Genomic DNA, 25,178 nt, shown 5'->3' with positions numbered 1-25,178 from the left:
ATCCAGCTCAACGCCACAAGAAGATGCGGCATTGAGTAATACTTGTTTGTTTGTTTTGTTTGAGGTTTTGACAACTAAGGTCATTTAGGGCCAAACTACAAGGCAGGCATTAGTATTGAGTAATACAGAACAATGAAATACTTTGATATTGTGTCCATTAAATATTACAGTATGACTGGACTTCTGATATAGAGTCCAGTAAATATTACAGTATGACTGGACTTCTGATATAGTGTCCAGTAAGTATTACAGTATGAATGGACTTCCTGTAAGCTGAGATAATACCGGGATTCATGGAGAATCTGTGTTGACTGGTGAAACCTACTCATCTCTACAATACGTATCACCCTGGATGGTTCTTATTCCTGTAATTGCTGACCCTGGATGGTTCTTATTCCTGTAATTGCTGAGACTGCCGATTGTATGCATACTTTAGGCCGGACAAACCTGTTGAACACTCCAGCTGAGTTATATGCCTGTCACGTCCTAAAAGGTAGCAAAAGTCGTGTCAGTTTTGAATATCATAAAATGATGTACTATTGTAAACCGCAAGATATAAATGAATAACTGATATATTTTTACTTTTGTAGTTTTGCGAGGTAGATGGAAAGATCGACAACTTTGTAAAACTGATTTGGTTTAAAACAATAATATAACATTCAAAATATCCTCGGCTCACACCATACACACATCAATACGGAACAGAACAGCTATTAATGGTATCTATTTTCTAATCGGTATTTTCCTATCTAATAATTTTATATTCCTTACCTATCCGAAAAACTATCATATGTGCTTATACCTTACAAGTGTACGTATTTCACTCATTTATCCTAGCTAAACTAACCCTAAATAAATATATAATTCCTAACAAATGCTTAAAGCTTATTAACTAATCAGCAGCTCGAAATATACTAATGAAATTGTACCGAAGTATGCACCCAGTACAACATACATGCAACACACCGCATACATGGAAGACCGTCCTTACATGACCATAGCTGTTAATAGGACGTTAATTAATCAAACAAACTTATGCAAAAAATGACTAAAGTTACCTTTCTATATGAGTTGCCTCACTTAAGCTGTCTGCTTTTATAGTAGAGTTCATGTGCCACAAAAGCAACGACATCAAATGCAATATAAAGATTTAACTGTACATATTCCTATGTAATAATTTGCCATTTCCAAAATAACTACTATTTACAAAAGCACTATCCTTGGTAACTTATAATACTAAAAATAATTTCCAATAACAACCGGAAGTATGACATCAACAAGTAAATACACAAACTGACAACAGTTTGTGGGAATGTTTGACAAACGTAATCGCGTGCGATAGCCGTCCTCACACCATGAAGACAATATCTAGAAAATTCCAAATACACGATAATACTACATATCATATCAATCTAGTTAATCTATAATTATAACTGATGATCATTGAGCGTTCGCCCCTGTGAGGAAGGCTCTGGGTTCTGTCCCCTAGCCGAGACACACCAAAGTCTATAAAAGTGGTAGTTTCTGCTCCTGCTTGGCGCTCAGCATACAGGGAGTGGGACGACTGGTTCGCCCGTTGTCAGTATAATGTGACCGGGTGGGGTGTGTTGCTTGGTGTCTTCGGCGGCATGCTTCAGTGATATAGCACTATAAAAAGGGCAACAGTTCCACTATACAAGACACAACATGAATATACCACAGTCTCCCAAAACACGCACCTCGCACAACATAAATGCAACACACCGCATACATGGGAGGCCGTCCTTACATGACTATAGCTGTTAATAGGACGTTAATTAATCAAACATACAAACAAACAAATTTACAATGTATAATCTGTCTAGTATACACACGAACACTGACACCTGATTACATAAGGTGTTCTTGCTTCTAAAAAGTACTTTTCGTCCTCTGTTTGTTCATTTCGTCTCTCCCTGTGCTCCTGATACCCCGATACACGTGTATATAATTCTTTCCTATTCAGCCCAACAAATCCCCAAAATAAACAGGCAAATGGGGCCTTCTCCATTGGTAGATAATGCTTATATATGTGTATATGATCACTCCTCTTTCTGGTAAATCTCTCCGGACAACGGGTGCACTGCATAGTTGACATAATCTGTAAAATATAGTATTTATTGATCTATTGCATGAGCCCATTTTGGTAACTCACTCATGTAACATTTTTTTCAATTTCGTTTTCTTCACGTGTTCTGTTCCGGATGGTATATACGGCTGAACTGAGGATTTTTGATAGTATATACGGACCCGCACATGGTGATTCGAGCGTCCGATGTCCAGATCTAAACTTGTACACTGTCTCCTCTATCTCGTATCTGTTGTCATGACACGAGATAGGGGAGAAAGTTGTCCTGATATCATGACTCGTCTTCTGGCGTTCTGCTGCCTTTCCCAGATGATCTCTTGCTATGCTATACATGGTCTCAAGTCGGCCACGCAGTTTCTGGATATATTGAGAGTGACTAGAATTATCTGCTACAGAGTTAGGCATAGAGTTCAGCGAACGCTCAACTCAATGCCAAAAGTGAGGCGGTGCCAAGGGAGGCATTAGGAAAGATAAAGTCGGTTAGGAAGAAGATAAAATACAAGATCCTAAATTTAGTCGCCTTTTACTATCATGCAATAGGGGCAGCAGGTACAATATTCTAACGCTCTACCTGCAGGGCCAACCAGTCGGCCTCCCTCTGATGTGTTTGGACAAGATTCTGAACTGTCAGAATCGCTCGGTGCTAGGTCCTGTTTTAACTGATCCATTGTTCATCTAGTATTGGTCTTAACATGCTCTGTCGGTTACGCAGTTTCTGGATATATTGAGAGTGACAGAGGACGATGTGTTGGCAAATATACTTTAATTTCAATGCGAAATTAAGCCCTTTTCAGTTGATCCTTAGTTAGAGATTTAAAAAGCGTGTAGATGCTGACTGTTTTACTGTATCCTCCACTGCTTCAGGATATTCCGCGTGGAAATTCCTCAAATGCTTGTTGTAGTCGGAATGTCTACCTATAATCTTTTGCATATTTTACACCTATACCAAATCTTTACTGCTCCATGTTTCATGTTCACATGTCTCCGTAGGTTTCTCAAACATGTGTATCCATTTCCATATAGATTGCACGGTATCCTTTTTTAGATCACCTGGCCCGAAGGGCTGGTGAGCTTATGTCATGGCGCGGCGTCTGTCGTCCGTCTGTCCGTCAACATTTCCTTTAAATCGCTACTTGTCATAGAGTTCTGCATTGATTGTAACCAAATTTGGCCACAAACATCCATGGGGGAAGGGGAACAGAACTTGTATAAATTTTGGCTCTGACCCCCAAGGGGCAGGAGGGGCGGGGACCAATAGGGGAAATAGAGGTAAATCCTATAAATCGCTACTTGTCCTAGAGTTCTGCATGGATTGTAACCAAATTTGGCCACAAACATCCATGGGGGAAGGGGAACAGAACTTGTATAAATTTCGGCTCTGACCCCCGAGGGGCAGGAGGGGCGGGGCCCAATAGGGGAAAAAGAGGTAAATCCTATAAATCGCTACTTGTCCTAGAGTTCTGCATGGATTGTAACTAAATTTGGCCACAAACATCCATGGGGGAAGGGGAACAGAACTTGTATAAATTTCGGCTCTGACCCCCCGGGGGCAGGAGGGGCGGGGCCAAATAGGGGAATTAGAGGTAAATATTCGCATTCCTTCAGAAAAGAAACAATGAACTTGTATTTAAAACATTACTTGTCATTACAAACCAGGTGAGCGATACAGGCCCTCTGGGCCTCTTGTTTCGTGTGTAGCTGCTGATGGTGCTTCGAGGCATCGTTTTGATTTTCGGCATAGTGCGATCATGAGATGAGATTAGATCTCTCCGGTTGTCTGGTGCGTAATATTCTGATCCAAGTCTTCCTTTGACGTAATCGCCTGTTGATGTTTATGTCGGTCACTATGCCAGTGACTCTAACGTCATAAACATTATGACCCGGTGACGTGAAATAGTGCACGATGGGTTTCGCTCTGATGCTTACATGCGATACTATCCTTTATCCTGTATGTTTCCATGTAATATTACTTGGCCCTGCAGGAAGGATTAAAATTGTACCTGCTGCCCCTATTGCATGCCTTCCTTGGCACCGCCACACTTTTGGCCTTGCGTTGAGCGTTTGCCTGGACATGATCCCTAATGTCAAATCCCTTAACCAACGCAGTGATAATAAAGTCAGATTGATAGATCTACATCCAACTGCATACAAACTCACAGTAAAGAAACAAAATTATATTATTATATATTGTCATGATGTCGTCGTGCACCTCCGCCCGCTATAGTCAGATGAGCTCAGCATACAGGGAGTTGGACGACTGGTTCGCCCGTTGTCAATATAATGTGACCGGGTGGGGTATGCTGCTTGGTGTCTTCAGCGGCATGCTTCAGTGAAATAGCACTTTCAAAAAGGGCAACAGTTCCACTTTACAAGAAGACACAACACGAATATACCGCAGTCTCCCAAAACACGCACCTCACACAACATACACGCAACACACTGCATACATCGGAGGCCGTCCTTACATGACCATACCCTGCAGGTAGGGCGTTAGAATTGTACCTGCTGCCCCTATTGCATGATCGTAAAAGGCGACTAAATTTAGGATCTTATCTTTTCTCTTCTTCCTAACTGACTTAATCTTTCCTAATGCCTCCCTTGGCACCGCCTCACTTTTGGCCTTGAGTTGAGCGTTCGCCCCTGTGAGGAAGGCTCTGGGTTCTGTCCCCTGGCCGAGACACACCAAAGTCTATAAAAGTGGTAGTTTCTGCTCCTGCTTGGCGTTCAGCATACAGGGAGTGGGACGACTGGTTCGCCCGTTGTCAGTATAATGTGACCGGGTGGGGTGTGTTGCTTGGTGTCTTCGGCGGCATGCTTCAGTGATATAGCACTATAAAAAGGGCAACAGTTCCACTATACAAGAAGACACAACACGAACATACCGCAGTCTCCCAGTCCACTCACCTCGCACAACATACACGCAACACACCGCATACATGGGAGGCCGTCCTTACATGACCATAGCTGTTTATAGGACGTTAATAAATCAAACAAACAAACAAACAAAAATACATGACCATAGCTGTTGATAGGACGTTAATGAATCAAACAAACAATCAAAATCAGATGACCGTTAAGGCCCATAGACCTTGTTTAATCTTGCTAATCTGCTTTTAAATATCAGACATAGAAAAATCAATGTAAGAAGAATGTCCATTCTTTAATCTGATATCTGTACTGGTAGTGTGCATATTCTACTGTGCATCCAGATTTCTGAATGTCTGGAGCTGTTGATGAATACTTTATGGTGGTGTTGTTTTGTTTATATGGAAATAATGTGTTTTGTGAGATTCAAACAGTTAAATTTTACCTAAATCACGACTACTGGTTGGTCCCAGTATATACCTATTTCAGCATTTAAAGTCTTTTACTGAATTAGATGTCCCCCGACATTGCATTCATCTTCCAGATGTTCACGGTATTGGGTGTCTGGTTCTGCATCTACTTCATTCTCCATAAGCTCAACCACATCATCAATTCACATGTTATGAAGTATGAAACAAACATAAACCACCTTACATGTTTTTGCTGGAGAAAACATGATACAGCCAGTAGACTTATAAACACCTGAAAGAAATTTTCAGAGAACCCTTTGTAAACTCATTCCAGTCTTGTACATCTAAAAGAATAACAATCTTTCTAAACGATATATACATCATATTTTGTAATATAATTTCTATGCTAAACAAACACATGCTTTTCACAGTGTACGGCTGAATGTTTGTTTGTTTGATTAATTAACGTTCTATTAAAGCGAATAGTCGGGCAAGTGACTGTAAAATCGGTAAAAATGGTATTAATATATCCGGTATAATTTCTTATGAATTAGAAAAATAAAACTTTCCGTCAAAATCGCTGTACATGCGAAGAAAATAATAATATCTATGGGAATCCTAAAAGTCCTCCCGGACGGCTAAGAGTGCAGTTCAACCTTAACGCATGCGCAACATCCAACACTCTCCGTAGTAAACAAAACATGGCTACCGTAGTTTTGAACCAAAAGGTTTCCGCCAAAACAACCAACTGACTCACCTAAAATGCGATAGGAAAGGCAATGGAGCAGCGACAATCCCAACAAATGACTCGGTAAACATTACGACGCATGGAGAGTGTTAATACAACTTGTTATAGTGAAGAGAACAGTTCAAACGAGCACGCGGCTCCGGACCGCTACTGTACGTACCTAGGCCTACTACCCGGTGCTCCCTGCTCAGCTGATAGTGAGTGAGTCTTCGTATTTTGATCATTATGTAAATAGTCCCTAGCAGTATTTTTTTCATAAATGAGTGGTCACATATGGTCACGTGTTTCATACCTGTTCCCCAATCGCGTAAAACGTAACCCTGGGGTAAATAGCGGTTCTTTCGTGGGGCCTCTTTAGGGGTAATGAATGCCCTGTATATTTATAAAATGTACCGTTGTAATACATGTACACTTAGAATGTAACCGCTAGTGCATTATCAAGCTAAGATTTGTTTCAATTAATCTATAATATTATGCTACCGGTCAATTCATACAGTTCTGATGTATATATTTATAGATTTTTAATTTGTAAATTTTTGTTCTGTACATGTTCTGGTAGTGTTATACACATACATTGTATATAGGATTTACATTGTAGGTTAATTGGTAAAATTGTATTGTATATGTTCTGATATACACATATACATATGAACATGTAGGTTTTAGCTTGTTCTTTAGATATATTTGGAGGACACATACAATATTATTTCTGGTCATAATAATAAATAGTGTTTGTATATTTATTACAACTGTACCTGGTTCATGTGTATATGACAAACTTTACAGAGTTGAAATGTACTGCAGCCATGTATCATTTATAATTATTCTGAATTTTTGTTGGAACAATAGATAATGAATTTTGTATCTTTTTTGAAACAATATTTGATTCTATCAAATGCATCAGTGACACATTCACAACTTATAAAATGTTTTCTCTAAAATAAAAAAAAACCTGTAGAATGAACCTACATTTATTCATTTATATATATTTGAAATTGATCATTTCAATTTTTGTCATATTCAACAGATATAAAAAATTGCTGGTTCTTTTTTTCAGGCACCATGCATGCATAGTGACATGAATACAGAAAGTTCATCCCTTGGACCTGTATACAAGTGTATGTATACATATACATACAATTAGCATCATATGAAGACTGAAGAATGTTGATTTGAGTGCTCTTGAAAGTAAACTTTTCCAATATGGACCTAGAAGATCATGAACAGAACATTTAAACAGTATTAATTTATTGAATGTTCCTTTCAACTGTAATCATTAAATAAAATTATGATGCAATACTTTTTCATTGTTTAACTTTGTAGAAATATTTGTTTATATTAGTCCTCTAGATCCAGTGATTATAATTCTTGCATCCATATGCCTGCCCATTTGTTTGTCAGGGCTTGTGAGATAGCTTTTCAATTACTTTTAAAATATAAGGATTTTTTTTTACATATAGCAATATAGATAACATTGTCTTAGGATTTCTAAATTCTACTTTACAAGAGAGTAGACTCAACATATAAATAAAACCATAAAACTAGCAAGTTATCTGAAATGTTAAAAATCTTTTTGTCTGAACCAAATTTCACATTTATTGTCTATGTGTAACTTGTACATAGACCATTTATGTATTAATACTGTAGTAACAGTGATGACAAACACATAGACTAAAATGTAGTATGTAGTACTATGTACATCTGTCTTTGATTTGAGTTCTAAACAAAAAAGTGGTACCTATTGGGAATACAGAAGAAATAGCTACACACGGAAAAAAGAAAGATATACAGTACAATATGGATTCAAAGTTGCTCCAAAATCAATGAGACTAAATAACAAAAAAAAAAGCCATGTAAACCCCAAATATGCAATGACCAGATCAATGATAAAGCACCCTTCCACTTCCAGTTATCTGTAGCTATTTCTTCTATATTTCAACCCCCCACTCAAGTTACAACTTCCCAACCTCATGATTCTTCTGTCTTTTAGCCCCCCCCCCCCCCCCCCCCCCCACCCCCCAACACACACATACCTGATTGATTGTCATGTTATTTCAGGTTCCTATTCAGGTATTATTCCTAAAAACCTAAAAGGGTATACACACTGTGTACTCTCAAAGGAGGGGAACCACTTCATTCAAAAATGGAATTTACAATTTCATCTTAATTTTGAAATTTTCAATTTAATTATTAATTACTGGACTATTAAAACAGTATAGAACCCCTCGGCTACAGACAAAGTACTGTGGTACACATTTCTCTTAATTAATTACTTTTCTTCAACTCAATCATCTTTTTCTCCAGAGCACAAAAAAGAACAGGAAACAACAGAAAAGGAAAGTAACATACATGTAGGCCTATATGTTTTTCTGGAAATATATATGATGTGTTAATTCTCACAGCATAGGCCTACATGAATGTGAAGAATTAAATATTATCAATGTTTGAGAGAATTTCCTAGTTGTAATTCTATAGCAGCTACATGGAATGTACGTTTACATATATACATTGTACGATACATATACATCATAAAAGTTTCTTTCCTTCCAGCTGGACATTCATGTCATCTCTCTCCAGAACTCAAATATTGTTTACAAAAAAAAAACAACAACCAGAGACATAGATAATTTAATTAAATCTCTGCAAAAAACTACACGAATAATTGAACACATATATTGTACTTGTAAAATATCTATGTATGAGCTAATTTATTTTCACATCTTTGACAGCTACATGCATGGACGTTCTATGGAACGTTTTCGTGTGGTTTTAAATGGGAAATTATGTTACGATTATTTGTGTTTAACCTTCATGATTCGGTTGATGTAAAATACGACGAATGCTATGCTGCAATAATTGCCCCTTGCCGGGGCCCCATCTCTGCATCGGCCGAATATTTGTGTCGATTTCCATGTACAAGATGCTTTTATCGAAAAATGATTACAAAGCGTTGTCATTAATGTAAGAATACTTCATTTGCATCAAATCTATCATCTCAAAACAACAATTTGCATACCGCATTAGTGGTTTATCACACGAAACGAAACCGACACGACTGAGAAACACATGTCCATGTTGACATTTCCACGCAGCCTCGTTTTCAAAGAGTTTGGAGAATTTATATTTAGAACTGTGCTAAATTTACACGGGGCTTCCCCAAAATTTCAATGGTCAAAACTGGACACCGTAAGCAGAACTTGACCATCATTATGGTATACAATGACTTTTGGAAGGCCAAAGAACGCATTTAGACTGGTTTCCTTTGCCCGACTATTCACTTTAACAGCTATGGTCATGTAAGGACGGCCTCCCATGTATGCGGTATGTTGCAGGTATGTTGTGCCAGGTGATTGTTTTGGGCGACTGCGGCATATTCGTGTAGTGTCTTGTAAAGTGGAACTGTTGCCCTTTTTTATAGGGCTATATCACTGAAGCATGCCGCCGAAGACACCAAGCAACACACCTCTACCGGTCACATTATACTGACAACGGGTAAACCAGTCGTCCTACTCCATGTATACTACCACTTTATAGACTTTTGTTTGCTTCGGCCATGGGACTGAACCCAGAACCTTCTTCACAGGGATGAACTCATGGCCAAAAGTGAAATTTAGTCGCCTTTTACGATCATGCGATAGGGGCAACAGGTACAACGATATATCAAAAACATCCATAATTTCAAGTTCTGACAATTCAGCACTTACATGTCCTGGTATTACATGAGTGGGCGACTAAAATTTGTCTACACATTTTTTTGTTATTTTGTTCCACTATACAAGATGCCACAACACGAACATAACGCAGTCTCCCAAAACACGCACCTCGCACTTCACGCACGCTACACACTGCATGCATGAGAGGCCGTCCTCAAACAAAGTATTCCAAAACATGCACCTCGCACTTCATACACACTACACACCGCATACATGGGAGGCCGTCCTCAAACAAAGTATTCCAAAACATGCACCTCGCACTTCATACACACTACACACCGCATACATGGGAGGCCGTCCTTACATGACCCTGGACGTTAATTAATCAAACAAACAAATAAAAGCGATTGAAAAGGGATATAAAGTTCCATCAATAGCACCCAAAACGATTGGTATTCTGGAGATTTCATATCAGCGACGGAATAACATGCCGATACGTGTCATACAGGACATTGCAACAAATGCTATACAGCGACTAACAAATGATCTGCTTATACCGTGAAGATTTCCGACCTCTGAAAGAAATCCATCCTTTGCAAAAATACCTGATGCACACAAGGACCTGTGTTGTGGGGGTCACTGCATGCGAACGCTGAGGAAGTGTGATGACAGGTGAGATAGCTACCAATATCTTATTGATCAAGTGTCTAGGTAGTCTATACCTCTCAATTAAAGTTTTCGCGTTCCCGAAAAACCCTTTCTCTTCTTATTATCCTCCGATTCTCAGCTTCTTGCTGTATCAAAACACGGTCACCATGTTTGTTTACCTTTTACTTGGGGTTTACGGAGGTACTCACAATTGCCCTGCAGGTTGGACGTTAGAATTGTACCTGCTGCCCCTATTGCATGATCGTAAAAGGCGACTAAATTTAGGATCTTATTTTTTCCCTTTTTCCTAACTGACTTTTGTTTTGGCCGAGACACACCGAAGTCTATAATAATGGTAGTTTCTGTTCCTTCTTAGCGCTCAGCAATTCAGAGTGATTTTCTCTAAGAGAAGAATCTGTTCTCATCTTAAGTAAAAGCTGTTTTCTGCAATTAGTGCATATTCCTAAATGAAAATATATATATCTTTTATTTCAAATAACAATCTGAACATTAGAATTGATAACCTTTATGATATAATTTTAAATATTACGTAATGCATTTTTTACTTTTGCAGAACATTTTTTTTAATTTATGGTCAGTCAAAGTGATAACAAAAAACCCTTTTCATATTTCAATTCATCAATTAATTGACAAATGGCACATATTAGGGACCATCGTTCACCTTCTAATTTATGATAATATCTTATTTCAATTATCAAAATTGTAATCATTTGATCTGTCTCCGAGATATAGAAACAAAAAAAAACATTCATTATTTTTGGCAAACATTGTTTTATACACACATATTCTACCGACATTAACTAACAATGGTTATCTGCATTAGGTGTATGTGCTGCCCTGCAGGTAGGGCTTTAGAATTGTACCTGCTGCCCCTATTGCATGATCGTAAAAGGCGACTAAATTTAGGATCTTATCTTTTCTCTTCTTCCTAACTGACTTTATCTTTCCTAATGCCTCCCTGGGCACCGCCTCACTTTTGGCCTTGAGTTGAGCGTTCGCCCCTGTGAGGAAGGCTGTGGGTTCTGTCCCCTGGCCGAGACACACCAAAGTCTATAAAAGTGGTAGTTTCTGCTCCTGCTTAGCGCTCAGCATACAGGGAGTGGGACGACTGGTTCGCCTGTTGTCAGTATAATGTGACCGGGTGGGGTGTGTTGCTTGGTGTCTTCGGCGGCATGCTTCAGTGATATAGCACTATAAAAAGGGCTAAAGTTCCACTATACAAGAAGACACTACATGAATATACCGCAGTCTCCCAAAACACGCACCTCGCACAACATACACGCAACACACAACATACATGGGAGGCCGTCCTTACATGACCCTGGCTGTTAATAGGACGTTAATTAATCAATCAAACAAATCAAATCAAAGCATTAATCTACATACACCTAATGTGCATTAATCTAGTGCCCTGCAGGTAGGGCGTTACATTGTACCTGCTGCCCCTATTGCATGATCGTAAAAGGCGACTAAATTTAGGATCTTATCTTTTCTCTTCTTCCTAACTGACTTTATCTTTCCTAATGCCTCCCTTGGTACCACCTCACTTTTTGCCTTCGAGTTGAGCGTTCGCCCCTATGAGGAAGGCTCTGGGTTCTGTGCCCTGACCGAGACAGTCGGACACACCAAAGTCTATGAAAGTGGTAGTTTCTGCTCCAGCTTAGCGCTCAGCATACAGGGAGTGGGACGACTGGTTCGCCCGTTGTCAGTATAATGTGACTGGGTGGGGTGTGTTGCTTGGTGTCTTCGGCGGCATGCTTCAGTGATATAGCACTATAAAAAGGGCAACAGTTCCACTATACAAGAAGACACAACATGAATATACCGCAGTCTCTCGAAACCACGCACCTCGCACAACATACACGCAACACACCGCATACATGGGAGGCCGTCCTTACATGACCATAGCTGTTAATAGGACGTTAATTAATCAAACAAACAAGGTAGGAAGATAAGTATGCATCGTTTCCCTATGGATCAGCAGTTGAGGAGGCTTTGGCTGCAGCGATGTAGACTTGTCAGAGCCGACTTTCATTTCCGAAGTAATGACAGTACACGATTGTGCTCAGACCACTAGTCGGGCAATATGGGTCCATCACCATCCCATCCCCTACCAACGCTTTTTCCAACGAGGATATTTAAAATTTCGGTAAGAGTTTTTGAATAGTATGCTGTAGCTTAGTTTAGTCGCAGACCTACAATGCATCGTCTACACACAGGGACATGTACATGTATAGTCTCCATGTGGTCTACATCTAGAGTACAATCTACATTGGCCCTGCAGGTAGGGCGTTAGAATTGTACCTGCTGCCCCTATTGCATGATCGTAAAAGGCGACTAAATTTAGGATCTTATCTTTTCTCTTCTTCCTAACTGACTTTATCTTTCCTAATGCCTTCCTTGGCATCGCCTCATATTTGGCCTTGAGTTGAGCGTTCGCCCCTGTGAGGAAGGCTCTGGGTTCTGTCCCCTGGCCGAGACACACCAAAGTCTATAAAAGTGGTAGTTTCTGCTCCTGCTTAGCGCTCAGCATACAGGGAGTGGGACGACTGGTTCGCCCGTTGTCAGTATAATGTGACCGGGTGGGGTGTGTTGCTTGGTGTCTTCGGCAGCATGCTTCAGTGATATAGCACTATAAAAAGGGCAATAGTTCCACTTTACAAGAAGACACAACACGAATATACCGCAGTCTCCCAAAACACGCACCTCGCACAACATACACGCAACACACAGCATACATGGGAGGCCGTCCTTACATGACCATAGCTGTTAATAGGACGCTGATAAATCAAACAAACAAACAAACAAACAATCTACATCTACCTAGTAATCGACCTACTTAAATATATTGGAAATCATGTCGATATAAGTTGGATATGTGTACTTATGTTCATTGTATAGTATATAGAACACATTTGTGGGACACACTTACATCGAAAAAGAAATAACTCCAACTATGTGAACAAAACAAATTGTCATTTTCCAGGCAAACTGCCTCTTTATCAAGACACATAAAAAACAAACACAGTTACAACTGAACATGTATGGAACAAATGGTATATAATATATTAAGGGGGGGGGGAAAATACAAATATAAAGCAGTATTATAAAGTTAGATGCAGTAGGCCTAGACCCTTTAGTGAGTGGAACATTAGTGCACATACTGAATATTTACATTACGTTTAACTTGTACATGCGTAAATCACAGGGACCTGTCGCTAATACGTGTCGAATCTGTCGATATTGGAGCTAGAGTTGACTAATCTATTAAAAATTTTATTGACATTACCTTTAATATTAATTTTCTTTTCATTATTCTGCAATTTATAATTATAGTGTATTTAAGTTATTTTTATCACATTTTGGAAGGACCACCTGAAATTCAGAAGGACCATCTGGAAAAAGATATTAGGAGGTCCTGCTGACCACGTCATCAAATAAGTTAGTATTTACCCCTGGTTATATTACAATTATTTCCTATTCTACACCATGGTATATCATGCATTTATTTTTATCTAGAAAATACTTTATTTGTTCATTTTTTCAGCGTCTTGATGAAAATGTACACGATGAAAGCGTTGATGAGTCATCCATACTAGTGGTAGATCAAAAGGATGTCCCCACACACAGGATTGATAAGGACACAGAGGACCAAGACCAAAATATAATGATATTTCATAATTTGTCTGCTGTGCAAAGTTCTTTGTACTTTAACGACTATTGTGGAGATGTGAACATTTTAATCAGAGTGTACAGACTTCTCCAGATGCTGTTTGTATTGGTGCACAGGCTGAGATATCTACTATCCCATTTAAGGTTTTGACAAAAGAATGTGGAACTCAGAAACAATATCAAATACAATAAATACTACTTGTAGCATTCGGTGTAATAGGCCTATGAGAATATCAAACTTTCTAACGAAAATGTGTATTTTTAACTGGATTTCCCAGTGCTGCTGTGTTTGAACATTTATATAATGAAATCAAAGATGATGACCAGTTGAGAAGTTGTGCTAGTGCAGAAGGTGGACGTCCAAATTCTCTTCGGCTTATAGATGAATTTCTGATGGTTCTTATGCGATTAAGGCTCGGTTTATTGCTTCAAGATTTGGCGTACAGATTTCATGTTTCTTCTTCATGTAGCAGATTTTTTACAAATGGGTTGACTATTTATATTTTCAATTATCTGTCTTAATATGTTGGCCAGATAGACAAATATTGATTTCACAATGCCAATGTCCTTCAGAAAAAATATCCCAGCTGTCGTGTTATCATAGACGACTGTACCGAGATTCGAACAGATACTCCAAGTTCACTACAGATGCGTTCCTTGTTATACAGTGACTACAAATCTCATATGACTTATAAAGGATTGATAGGTCCAGCAGGTGCAGTAATATTTGTGTCAGACCTTTATAAAGGAAGTATAAGTGATAAACAAATCACCAAGTTAAGTGGATTGATTGACTTGTGCGAGGAAGGAGATGCCATTATGGCTGACAAAGGATTTTTGATATCTGATTTTACAACCCAAAAAGGAGTAGATTTAATTATACCACTTTTTAAAAAGAAAAGGAAGCAACTGTCAACAAAGGAGGTGCAACAACCCAAAGACATAGCAAATTTAAGGATTCATGTAGAACGTGAAATGGAACGTATTAAAAACTTTAGATTGTTGCAAGGAAACATGCAACTTTCTATGGCTTCGCAGACTTCCAAAATATGGAAAATCTGTACCTTACCAATTTGCAAACACCACTTTACACGGGAGGCCGTCCTTACATGATCATAGCTGTTAATAGGACGTTAATTAATCAAACAAACAATTCTGCGAAAAGCTGATGTGGATAATTGAACAAATGCAGTAATTTTCTGAACTTAAAGAAATGTACATTTAGAATATTTAATATGATTATTCTCAGGAGTATAAATCACATCTGGAGGATGTCTTTATTAGCCCGAAAATAGTGTTAGAAATCAGTAGACATATTTTTTAATCGGATCTATCATTATCTGTTATGAATAATTGATGATCCAATGTATTTGAAAAAAGTGCATGTAACTATGACCAGTGCATAACTATTATGTAGCTGTTCAGTTTCAAAGTGTGGAGATGCATTCAAATTCATATAATTCACAGTCTTAATTATGTGATGATGATTATGCATATCAATTTATCTGCTTAGTAAAAATAACCAAAACAAACTTATTTTTTATTTGAAGATTACAGCTTGTTAACAATATCCTATAGCTACTCATGTATATATATCCAAGATTATTCCTCAGAACCATGTAAAGTCAGTCATGAAAATTGTAATTAGATTTTTGAACCGACCATGAGTATATATGACTATGTGATGCAATTGATCATGGGACGCAAATTGGCAACTGACCATCTGCCGCAACTGACCATGACCAATGTACGAATAACAGACAGATTTGGGGAAAATTTTTAAAATAATGATATCAATTGCTTTTGTGAATATTCTTCACATCGATCATTATTAGATTATTAATAACAGTGATCTAATAGTAATAACACGAGTATAAACCTTCTGATTGTGATAAGAATACATGTATGTACACAAGTATAATATACAAACAGTCACAGATGTACTATGATCATCATTTATCTGTAAGCTTCTGTTGTAGATGTTTATACTCATAATGTGTTGCTCAATACTAATACAATGACATAATTACAATTAGTCATAATAAATATTGTGAAAGCTAACAATATATCATCACTTCATATCTTCATTAATTTGCCTATTCAATGATCAAGATACAACAGCACACGACTTCAAAATTAGAAATTCAATGAAAGAGAGAATGCCCTCTTTTGACTCGTTCTGAATATTGTTCTGGCGACACATTTTCAATGTAGAATTTGTTCAGTTTCTCTAGCATGTTGTTCCAAAATGTTTTATTAAACATCATTCTTTCAACTGTCCAACCTTTCAATGTCCATATCATAAGATCACACCAGTCTCTTTCCAAAACTGCCATTTGCCCCTGCACTTGATAATAATACACATGATTTTCTTTCAGTTTTACTTCATTTTCCTCTAAGTAACAATAAAAAGTAAGTGTCTTTTGCCAAGTCTTTGGGATGGACAAATTTTCTGTGTTCTGCAGCTGGACATTTAATTTCTAAAATACCAGGTGTATGAGAATTATTGTAAGAGACAAAACCATCAAGACTTGCACCTAAATGAGGATATTTTACATTAACATATAATCCACATTGTTTCACACAAATGTTGTTTTCTTTATTATAATTAATGTATGTTTGTCTCGCTGCAGGTTCATGTCCTTGTCCCCATTTACAATACACATTGTCAATACCTTTACCATATTTGGCTTTCAAAAAAATTGTCTGGTTTTGTTATGTCTCTCATTTTACAAACTTCACCAAATGTTGATGATGTAAGTCTTTGGTGTCGAGCATCACACCATGCATCACTTTTTCTTTGCTTACGGGTCAATTTTTCAATCTTTAATGAATCTGCCTCACTTAGTGTCATAGCTTCAAAAACATGTTGCATGTCATTTCGACAATTATCACTTCGTCAATCACTATTATTCGAGTACAAATATTTAATATCGTGCAGTATTACATTTGCATTTATTATAATTTTGTCTCAGTCTCTCAATATTAATTATTTTTTCTTTTTTTCTCTCGCTCGTGTTTGGTTTCAGCACCTTACTCTGCCCATCAAATTTGTGCTTCCAAAACTATAAATTTTAAACCTTCTGGGGGCTGAGTTTTCTATTACGAGTGTTGCTCCACTTGCATTTTTTCGATGTTGTCACAATCCGACTCTATTTCATTATTGGGAAGGTAGGTAGTGTACGGTACGACGGGTAAGTATGTGCGTTTACGCTATACGCGACTATACGGCTGGGTTGTTTGGGCTGCCGTAGTGAGTAATCCACCCGGCGTTATAATGGAGAACATAGCAAGTAAGGGCATGGAAATGCTGATGCTTGTATGTTCGCAGGAAGCGTGAAATACAGTCACGGTAAGTTTAATCTATCTTTCTTATTAGCTCACCTGGTCCGAAGGACCAAGGTGAGCTTATGCCATACCGTGGCGTCCGGCGTCCGTCCGTCCGTCCGTCAACAATCGACTTCTTCTCCATAACCGCTGGTCGGATTTCAACAAAATTTGGCTGGTAGCATCCTTATTGGCTACTAACTAAAAATTGTACAAATGATGGGGCTGACCCCCCAGGGGCCTGAGGGGCGGGGCCAAAAGGGGTCAATTTGGCTATTTCCATATAAACGACTTCTTCTCTGAAACCAAGCATGGGATAGCACCCATAATGCAATGGTAACATCCTTATAGGGTGGGGATTCAAAATTGTACAAATGATGGGGCTGACCCCCCGGGGGCCTGAGGGGCGGGGTCAAATGGGGTCAATTTGGCTATTTCCATATAAACGACTTCTTCTCTGAAACCAAGCATGGGATAGCACCCATAATGCAATGGTAGCATCCTTATAGGGTGGGGATTCAAAATTGTACAAATGATGGGGCTGACCCCCGGGGGGCCTGAGGGGCGGGGTCAAAAGGGTTCAATTTGGCTATTTCCATATAAACGACTTCTTCTCTGAAACCAAACATGGGATAGCACCCATAATGCAATGGTAGCATACTTATAGGATGGGGATTCAAAATTGTACAAATGATGGGGCTGACCCCCAGGGGGCCTGAGGGGCGGGGTCAAAAGGGGCCAATTTGGCTATTTCCATATAAACGACTTCTTCTCTGAAACTAAGCACGTTATAGCACCCATAATACAATGGTAGTATCCTTATAGTGTGGGAATTCAAAATTGTGCAAATGATAGGGCTGACCCCCCGAGGACTGAGGGGCGGGGTCAAAAGTGGTCAATTTCAATATAAATAACTTTTTCTCTGCAACTTAACATGGGATTACGCTCATAATGCAATGGTTACATCCTTATAGGGTTTGAATTCAAAATTTTGCAAATGATGGGGCTGACCCCCCGGGGGCCTGAAGGGTGGGGTCAAAAGGGGTCAATTTAGCTATTTCCATATAAACGACTTCTTCTCTGCGACTAAGAATGGAAGAGCACTTATAATGCAATGGTAGCATCCTTATAGGGTTGGGATTTGAAATTGTAAAAATGATAGGGCTGACCCCCGGGGCCTTAGACGGCAATAGATGCGAGGTCAAAAGGTCAATTAGGCTACTATTTTCATATAAATTACTTTGTCTCTGAACCTATGTATTGGATAGCATATTTGTATGGTATCAATAGCATCATTGTATGGTTGTGATTCAAAATTAAACTTTGGGAGTCAATTTTGCTTATTTTTCTAATGTCTGAGTCTTGTGATAATTACTAACAAAAAACTAGGTGAGCGATACAGGCCCTCTGGGCCTCTTGTCTTTCTGAGTATGTATATAGTTTATGATTTTGAATGTATTTGTTGAAAGGTCATTTTAAACGGGTATGAAATAGTTGTTATTGTGTTAACCGAGTACGCTTGAGCACGTGCGCGAGTACTGTTTACATTAGCAGTATAGGCATACTGGGGTAATTATATGGTTAGTTAATGCCTATATACGTATTATTTATGAGATCAATTGTACTAATTGTGTAAATAGTAAGTTTAGGGATTATTATCGCATGTTGTAGCTTCAAGTACAAGGACTCGCTGTCCAGTACAGAAAAATACGGAAGCCGGGAGAGACCGGATTGGTCGGATATACACATATATCATAGATGCTGTACTTATTCGCTATGTAAGCGGCGTACCACGATTACCTGATTGTGGGAGGTAAAGAGGAGGACACGAAGGAGTGTGTGCTCTGTTGTAGCCTTTACGGCTTGTACAACCTGAGAGTTGTTGTTATACTTATATTGGGCCTTGGAACTGTAGCCGGCGGCGTCGAGGACAACAGCTTCGACGGAGTTTATCAGACAGTTCCTGGTCTCAAGGAGACCGATATTACATCATCAGTATCAGGATTGAAGACATTGAACCCGGATGTGATATTTGTGATGCTACAAAGACTGTAGGGCTGTTAGGTTAATTTCAGTTGTATTTAAGTATATTCTAATGTAATAATAAAAGTGTGTAAGTTCGCTTGCTGAGTGTATCACAAGAGGATATAAGTGTTTGGATGTGAGTGGGGTTTGATAAAATAGAGAAATAGTAAAAAGAATCTTGTAAAGTAACTGTATATCTTAGTGTATATTGCTTGTAATAATAGTGTATAATAATAAGTGTAAATATGTATTTCTGAATTTGTTATTATTTGGGTTACCTATGTGGCAATTGCTTGGCTAAGTTACAGATGTTGATGAAATTGTTCCATCTTTTTTTCCTGTTGTAATGTCCGCATATAGAAGTGCAGCAATGTTGTTACATGCCTCCCCAGTTCTGCAATAAATACATAAAACCTTGAAAACCTTATCTAACCCGAATACGATGTTCCATACATTAGTCTTTTTATTAGGTCATCTGACCCGAAGGGACATGATGACCTTTAGTCATCGTGATTCGTCCGTCGTCGTCCGCTGTCCGTCGTGCGTAAACTTTTTCCTTTAAAACGCTACTCCTCCTTAACAACTAAGCGGCAAATTTTCTTAATTTAAGCTTTAAAATCCTACTCCTCCTTCATCCTTATATGGATTTCATCCATATTTGGTTTGAAACATCATTGGGGAAGGACAATTATTTTTTTATATAAATGAGAAAGGTCCGACCCCTAGGGGGTGATTGGGGGGCCTCAAAAGGGCAAATTTTCTTAATTTTAGCTTTAAAATCTTACTCCTCCTCAACTCTTGAGAGGATTTCATCCATATTTGGTGTAAAACATCATTAGGGAAGGACAATCATATTTTATATAAAGATTTTATATTCCAAGATGGCCACTGGCCCACTTCCTGTTTTCAGTCTTCAGTATCTGATCTCAATGAAAATTGGTCTATAGGGGTTTAAAGGGATGGCGAACAAAATACAAACATTTTTATAGAGATTTTGGTATTCCAAAATGGTCGCTGGCCCACTTCCTGTTTTCAGGTTTCAGTCTGATCTCAACAAAAACTAGTCTATAGAGGTTTATAGGGATAGCGAACAACATGCAAACATTTTGGTAAAGATTTTGGTATTCCAAGATGGCCACTGGGCCAACTTCCTGTTTTTATATTTTGGTCTCTGATTTCAATGAAATTTAGTATAAAGGGTTATAAAGGGATGCTTATCAGTATGATAAAAATTTTAAAAGATTTTTGCTGGGCAAACCTCCTAGCCTCCTGTTTTCAAATTTTCGTCTGCAATTCATTGAATGTAAAAGTACCTCAAAATTTCTTTCAAAATGTTCATACACTGTGCAACTGCATTCTTAATTTGTTACAGGTGGAGATGGGGAGGGGGAGGGAGAGGGTCATTTGGGGGATTATGTATTAGTGTCCATTACAATGAGTACATGTACTTGTTTTAGCTTTAAAATCCTACTCCTCCTTAACCCTTGAGTGGATTTCATCCATATTTTGTGTAAAAGATGGTAGAGGAAGGACTGTCATATTTTATATAAACAAGTTAGGTCCGACCCCTGGGGACAGAGGGGCGGGGCTCAGAATGGGATATTTTGATTAAATTTTGCTTTTAAAGCCTACTCCTTCCTAACCCTTGAGTGGATTAATGCATCCATATTTTGTGTGAAACATCACTGGGGAAGGACAATCATATTTAATATAAACGAGTTAGGTCAGACCCTAGGGGACAGAGGGGCGGGGCTCAGAAGGGGGAACATATTTTATAAAGGACGAGGTAAGACCCATGGGGATAGAACGTCAGGGGTCCAAAATGGGAGCTTTGCTGAAATTTGGCTTTGAAATCCGACTCCTCCTTCATCCTTGAATGGGTTAATACCATATATGGATGAAGGGCTACCAAGTTTGTTCAACAAATGACCTTTACCTATTTCAGAAACTTACATATTCAAAAAAGGAGTTCATTGTATTGCTTATATTAATTGTTAACCACTCCATTATACTGTGACTGTTGTTTTGTGCCATGAGTCAGATGACCGTTAAGGACCTTGGACCTCTTGTTTAATCTACATTCAATTTAGTTTTAACGGTTTTGTTTACATCATCTATTCGGACTTCGTCAATTCTTAGCACATGAGCGCATACGCATGCATGTGCATGTAGCTAAAAGCTGTTCATGCATAAATGTAATATTATTTTACTTCTTCAGTATATATCTCATCGGTCACTCCATTAATGCTGTTCATATACCAACATTCTAGTTAAAAGAATCTGGAAGCATATGCATGTACACTTTAATCAAATGCACAGATCTTTGACTTTTTAAATACGAACATACAAATCAATATCATTGCATGAAATTTTCCTCGTGAAGTTGTTCTTTTGGTGGTTGCTGTGGAACCATAGTATAAAAAAACAAATTATCATATTTGATTTATTAATGATATCATTGGCGAACCAAAAACAATTCCAAACCATGAAACTAAATCACACGCGTAAATATTTTGTTACACATAGCACGCAGGGATCGTAGAATTAGATTGTTACATGTACGTGACACAGATTATCTTGTATTTTGATAGAACGGACAATTGTGTAGTTTCATGTAACACTGATCGAGCTAACTTTTTCTCTTTGATAAATTACAGGTGTTAAAGACCAGTCCAAAGCATTGTCATACGCACGTGTATGTTTTATGTAACGTCAGTGGCAGCCTTGTGACATGACATCAATGTTCATGACGTGATGATTTAACGTCGCTAATTTTGTCATTAATGAATCTACATGTTGCCTCATTCAAAGTCGTATATCTCTTAAATGCTTTATCCTACGGCTTTAATATTTTGTAAACGTGATCTACACACCATGAAGTAAATAAAAATGTGAAAAAATGAAAATGTGATTTTTCCTCATCTGGGCCCATTTTGTCAGTCGCCGTCACATATATGGAAGACCGTCCTTAAAAACCTTGGCTATTGATAGTATGTTAATTTAATCAAACATACATGTAATTATCTAGCATATGTACTAATGCTAATTATGGTCATTCTTTTTTGTTTTGGAAAATCATAAGCTAGTGGACAGAAAAAATATTCATATTTTCCAGTTTAGGCCTCATGTCAATTAAATTAACGGCTTATATATTCTATTATATTCCAGTAGAAACTTGCGTATGATGCAATATATTTCGGATGTAAATGAAAGTTATATCAAAGAAATAAATAATTTTATTTTCTTTTTTGTTAATAATAATCTTCATACGTGTTTCAAACTATCATACCGAATAGCAGTTGCTGATAATGATTTTTCTTATAATGTCTCATCTAATTATCATCCATATTTATTGGTTTTATACCGTATGATAATTCGTTTTCAATTCTACTCAGGTGATCAAAGAAGAACAAGTGAATATAACTTTTTTTCTGGAACTGGGAAAAATACAAGCAAGGCTTCGGAAGTCTGATGGGAAACTTCTGGCTCAGTAAATACCCTGTACTTGACAATGGTATTCAAACTTTTTTCCATTCTGACCCAACCTCGAATGCTGTACTAGCGAACAAGGTCGCGGGAGCTCGGGGTAAGATAAGGGCCAAAAAACCTAAACAAATACAACAATTCACTCTGGAGGACTTTATGGAAAAAATCTTAAGATACACCAAACAAAACTGTGGGGAAAAAAAGATAAAAAAAATGCTTAGGGAGAACACCGCCTACCCCTCCGAACAGGGATGAGGAGAAAAAGCAAAAAGTGGGTCCACCTTAATTGAATAAACTCTTTAGGAAATGTAATCATGCACACCCACTACTATCTTGGTTATATAGTTTATAACTGGTATGACTGGTGCAACCACACAAACAGTAGTAGATTATATAAACAATTATCAAAAGATACATGCATAGTCAACGGTGCATAGTCAACGGTGCAATGTACAACAATGTGATTAAATACGTGGAAAAATATATAGAAATATATGGTATAATTAAGTATATCTCTATCCAAAATAGATGGTATGAAAATGTATATCTCTATAAAAAATATATAATATGTGTGTATATAACGAGGAAGCAAATATACACATATCTTTATATATATGCGTATATAAAACTAATATGCAGATATATATTTTTAAATGAGTAAATGTGTAAATGGTTTGCATCTTCTTACCCTAAGTGTTCAAGGTTTAAGAGATGCGTCAAAACGAGCACGTTTTTTTCAATATATTACCAAACAAAAATGTGATATTATTTTCCTACAGGAAACACATTTCACGGCTGATTTATTTCCTGTTATAGAAAACGAAAACAATAACATAGCTTTTCATAATGTTTATAAAAGTGATAGCCGAGGAGTTCCTATTTTTATAAATAACAATTTGGACCACTCAGTTATCAATGAATATAAATCAGAGAGTGGAAGATATATTATTTTAACTCTGAAAATAAAGCAAGAAATATTGACGTTGGTAAATGTATATGCCCCAAATGATTGTAATACTAGAAACGCTTTTTTCAAAATGTTAAAGCAAAAATTGTTAGAAGTAGGTGTTGGTACTCTTCTTATAGGGGTGACTATAATGATGTACTTCAACCTATAGACCAGAAGTCTAGAAATCATAATGTACGTTTTAAAAAGCCAGTTTTCGGTCTAAGTGACCTAATTAAACATTTTAAGTTAGTAGACGCGTGGAGAAATAACATCCAAATGTCCTACAATATAGTTGGCGGCGACGGAATAGGCAAGAGGCCAGTAGATTAGACTATTGGTTGGTAAACAAGGCCTATCTCAGTAGAGTGAAATCGTGCGATCTCCGACCCGCTCAGATACGCTCGACTGACCATGTAGAGGTATCTATGAAAATCCACCGACCAACGGATAATCGGGGTAAGGGAGTTTGGAAACTGAATAGCAGTGTCTTAAAGGATGCTGAATATAACGAACTCATAAAATCTGTTTTTAATAACTGTATTACTAAAAGTAAAGCATGTAGGTTGTGTAAACAACAAACATGGGATTTAGCGAAGAAGGTTATAAAAGAAGCAACGATCAAATACTGTAAACAACGAAATAAAAACCGAAAACAGTCTGTCCTTGATCTCGAAGAAAAATTAGCAGGGCTTTATCAACAATATGATCTCCCAAGTACAGTTGAGTGTGAACAAGAAAATGAAAAAATCGAAAGGGAATTAGAAGTTTATTACCAACATAAAGCCGAAGGGGAGAGGGTTAGATCACGTTGTCAATACCTTCTAGAAGGGGAGCGAAATACAAAATTCTTTCTGGGGCTCGAAAAGAGTTTAAAAAGTTTTAAATGAAAATAATCAAATAATTACAGATAATGAGGATATTTTAGATGAAATACAGAAATTTTATAAAAATATTTATGGTTGTGTATCAAATAATAATTGGATTTCTAGTCCGTATGAGGTAACGAGAGGAATACGCCAGGGATGTCCATTGAGTTGTTTGATCTTTGTTATCTCAGTTGAGATTATGGCGATAAAAATAAGGGAAAATAATGATATCAGTGGTGTGAAAATCAGAGGTAAAACTATGAAGATTACACAACTAGCAGATGATACAACTTTATTTATGAAATATAATGATATTAAAAAAGCAATAAAAGAGATTGAGCTATTTGGTAAATTTTCTGGCTTACAATTAAATAAAGAAAAATCGGAAGGAATATGGCTAG

General features: G+C 37.7%; 1 protein-coding gene and 1 long non-coding RNA gene across 2 annotated transcripts in view; one reads left to right on the top strand and one right to left on the bottom strand.

Moving 5' to 3' along the window:
- Positions 1 to 25,178, bottom strand: part of LOC138311220 (myb/SANT-like DNA-binding domain-containing protein 4) — a 99,444-nt gene that overhangs the window by 10,659 nt on the left and 63,607 nt on the right. The window lies entirely within an intron of this gene.
- LOC138310891 (uncharacterized) lies at positions 5,856 to 7,683 on the top strand. Its single transcript, XR_011206492.1, has 2 exons — positions 5,856 to 6,331; positions 7,188 to 7,683. It is a non-coding gene; the product is annotated as an uncharacterized lncRNA (long non-coding RNA).

The sequence above is a fragment of the Argopecten irradians genome, chromosome 16 (assembly GCF_041381155.1).
Source record: "Argopecten irradians isolate NY chromosome 16, Ai_NY, whole genome shotgun sequence".
Lineage (NCBI taxonomy): Eukaryota > Metazoa > Mollusca > Bivalvia > Pectinida > Pectinidae > Argopecten > Argopecten irradians.
The sequence above is the reverse complement of the archived record's forward strand: the minus strand, read 5'-3'. Positions and strand labels throughout refer to the sequence as shown.